Here is a 4,278-nt window from a genome sequence, read left to right on the forward strand (position 1 = left end):
AGGGAAACATTCATGATTGCTCCGCAAGATGATAAAGAGCCTAGGATAATGCCTAAGGCTCTAGTCCCCTTTTTTTTTGAAAGTGGATCAATGTTGCGCAGTTTAAGACAAAGTCTTTGAGGATTAACCATTTTTTATAATTTGGTTGACTTTCTATTATGACGCAAAACTGTTATAAAGTTATGCGTAATTTGGATAGTCATTGTTGAGGCATAAGGCTCGCTAGATACCGAATGGTCGCACCATTGAGGAAAGTGTAGACCATGAGAAGACTTCCTTCTGGGGAGTGAGGTTATTTTGACTTAGGCTATAATTGACATAAGTTCGGAACATTGATTTGTGGACATTGTGACCTGATTTCTCATTAGAGAATTGGATAAGTAGATCCGTAGGGATTTACCTTCTGCTTTTATGGTGAAAAGTTAGGAGCGCAAAAAGGTTGCTGGTTCCAATAAATCTTTTACAACCTAAAGCAGTTATCCAAACAGTGGTTCTTAGATTTCGTCAAGCCATGATAGGCCAACGATGATCAATGAAGACCACTGAGGCATGATCAATGGTCCAAAAGAAGTTTTTCCTTACTTAGTCATTATGAGCCAGGAATTTATAAGGTTGTCGCCACCTAGGGTGGGCAGTCCTCTATTTTAGATATGATGGACATGGGTGATGTAATTTATATGCTCGGATGTACGATCCTTAGGGATTGTTTTAGGAAAATTCTCGGTCTGTCTTCGATGACTTACATAGAGAATATCTTAGAATGATTCTAGATGCAAAATTGCAAATCCATTGACTTACCTATCGGTAAAAGCCAGAGCCTTAGCTATTGAGTGAATCCTCAGATTATCTTTGGGAGAAACAGATGACCTATATTCCTTGATCTTTTCTTTGTTGTGGGAGCCTAAAGTACGCTATGTGGGCGTATTCGGCATGATAAGTGTTATCTTTGATAAATGGTTAACTGAGTTGTTCAGACTTTGACCTTGCTCATTAGACTGTGGATAAAATGCTTTATTAGAAGCATATTAATTTGCTCATTGTAAAATTCAATGCGCTGGTTGGGCGCATCTGCGCTAGTTGAGCGCATTAAGAATGAACGCAAATTGGTCACCAAAAATATCTTTAGAGAGGTTATTGCGCAAGAGGTAGTGATCTTAATTCATTTCATGTGAGGCGCACATGGTGGATTCCGTTGTATATACTTATCGCAAGAGGTGCTGATATGGCTTATGTTTGGAATCCATAATTGCGCAAGCTGTGGTCATTTTTTTTAAATCGATCACTTATTTTGAGATGATGGGATGTTGACACTATTATGGTTTGTGTCATAATGATTAGCAGATGATGATGTCAGCAGGCAAGATTGGCTCACTCACACGAGCAATCGCCCTTGGCGCTTGGGAGCGAGCAAGGATGAGACTGGTGGTTTATTTTATTCGGAGCCAAGAGAGGCTTAAATCATCCACTATGTATGTCGCCTTGGTTATAACCAAGATGAGGTCGTGTTAAGGACCAAACATGGATGTTAGTACCCACTTTCCATGTTGTGCCTGTTATGATTAGCCAGATGCGAGATCTCATTTGGCGCCTAGAAGGCGAGCAAATAGAGAATTCGGGTTAGGCGCTAGAAAGCGACTAGACTAATATCTGTACGGTGTATCGAGTATGACGTCACTCTTTATGGAAGAGTTACTCCACCGTAACATGTATTCATACTATATGTGCTTAGCGACCGAGTAATGAGGTGAGAGAATGGATCCCTGCTTCCTCACCGTGTGAGTCTTACGAGTCATTATTGATATGACTTTCATTTATATACCCTTTTGTGACTTTTGACTATGTCATAAGGTAAGGGGTTGATGTTCTGCTACTTTGGTATGTTGCCTGCGGTCATGTATGATTCGGCCTTAAGGGACATCACTGGGAAAGCGGTCAATCCTAAACTAAATGGCATGAGGGCAAAGGGAAGATCATCTAGTATTACACCACTGTTGTATATTCACTGCCGGCAACTCACATCGCTCTGTATGAGAGGCGAATTGAGTGTGAATATATTGCAAGAATTAAGAGGGTCAAACATGCTCTTTTTGAGGGATTAGAGATGTTTTTTGGACCGGTGTAATTAGATGGGTCTGGGGTATATGAGACACTATTTCTATTCTTTTTGGGTTGATGTCTCTATGCTGGCTCATTTTGAGTTTCTAGTATAGAGCTCCCACATGCAGGTGTTCTCAGCAGTCGCACGGTGCAGTGGCTAGTATGAGATTGTTTATTTTTGGGGAGATTGAGATTGAGACGTGGCAGTGTCATGCCAACTCATGTCCGAGTGGGAGATGTTAGAAATTGGGCGCCCATGTGGCATGACCCTTAGAACCTTTTGAACCTCATCCAAATGGGTTTTGAATTTGAATTCAAACCTATTTGGATGAGCCACTCAGGATATATATCTATCATATCATGATATGGATAGATGATATAGATATCAGATATTATCTCATTTAACCAATGGATAAATGAGATAAATATAATATATATCTGATATATGGTTATGGGTAACCAAGAGAGAAAACAACGTAGGTTTTGTTTTCTACCCATAAACTGACTCTCTCCCAAGATACAACGATCAAGTCAATTGCACTGTGGTTTGTGTGGGTGATATTCACCATTGTAATATCACCCCACTGCTGGGATTGATTTATCAGACTCTGGAAGCACGTGATTTATTCACGAGGTTCTATCATCGAAAGGTATGATATGATTATTTTATCCGCTGCATAATTGTTTGTTTTTATTTACATCTACAAATAAAAACTTGTGAACAATTTTGTAATAGTAGATCTTTGCTTGATTTTGTTTAATGTATCAACTTTCAAAATACCTTTCGTTGATGTAATTGAAAAGATATAAAATTATAGTGTAAAATTTGATTTTGATATAAGTTGTGGAGAGCTTGTGCTGTCATAATGATATTGATATTACTTGTTAACTGACCTCATTGAACTAAAATTCTGACTACATCACTGCCAATATTCCTCTATCCCAAGGCCTTTTTACACAATACAATTAAGTTAGGGAGACTCATTGCATGATAGGAAAAGTTTGAATTGAAAAATTGATCTCTCAGTTGTCTTTATTATACTATGTTATTGTAGTCATTTCAGTTTAAGGGTTGTTTTGGGTAGTGTAAAAAAAAATACTGATTTTTTATTTATTACGAAAAGATGTGCTAAAAGTAAAGAGGTAATGTGACGCTAAAAAATTGACTGAAAATTTTAAAAAATCCCCGAGATATTGATTTGCTATTATGTTTCAATTTTAAACAATGAACAATAATCACAATCAAACAATCATCAACAAATTGACATAACGATTTAATGTGAAAAAAATTGCGATTGGAGGACCTCCAATTGTTATAAAAAAAATAAAAATAAATCATTGGTCAACGTCACAAAAAAATCCACTAAGAAGACAAAAAAAAATTATGTACGAGAACTCTCAATTACCTAGCAAATACATGCCTAAATTGAACCAAACCCGATGTGCCTCTTTTACCACCGTCTTCACTTTGGAATTTCTTTGCCCAACGTTGAATCCACAACATCGATGTCGAATCCATGATGATAAGTGTAACAACCCCGACCTATGATTAGCCGATAAACCATGATTAATTATGCCTAATGAGTAATTAAAATAAAATTCTTAATTAATTACATTTGCATTGCATTATTGGTGTTTCTATCTGTCTCTCGTAGAAATATCTGTTTGTGTCTTTGTTTCGGTCTACGAATTGAAGGCCTTATCGACATCCGATCAGGAAATTGATTTGGTATTTGTGTTCTGTGGAATTTTTAGAATTTTATGGTAAGTTTAATTGAAATTCGATTCGGAACAAATTAATTAGAATTAAATAATGCTCCATTGATTGGTGGTAAACCTAATTAATTAAACCCCATAATCAAGCCTATATAAGGCTATTACATCACTTTGAGTCATCCTCTCTTCATTATTTTGAGCCTACACACGTAAGAAAGGAAGAGAAAGAGAGGAATTGAATTCAATTAGGAGATTTGCTAGGAAATTAAGGGAATTGGCTTGGAAGCTTAAAGATGTAGCAACCTAGAGCTTAAATCAAGAGTGAGGTAAGGATGTAAGCCTTTACTTGTGTAATTGAGATGTATTACATGAATTCAAAAGAACTTAGAACAAGAATTGAGCTAGGAAAGGAGAATTAGGAAGGTTACCATACATGCATGCAAATTCTCTTGCATTTAGAGTTAG

The sequence above is a fragment of the Camellia sinensis genome, chromosome 3 (genome assembly GCF_055761805.1).
Source record: "Camellia sinensis isolate YWXY chromosome 3, ASM5576180v1, whole genome shotgun sequence".
Classification (NCBI taxonomy): domain Eukaryota; kingdom Viridiplantae; phylum Streptophyta; class Magnoliopsida; order Ericales; family Theaceae; genus Camellia; species Camellia sinensis.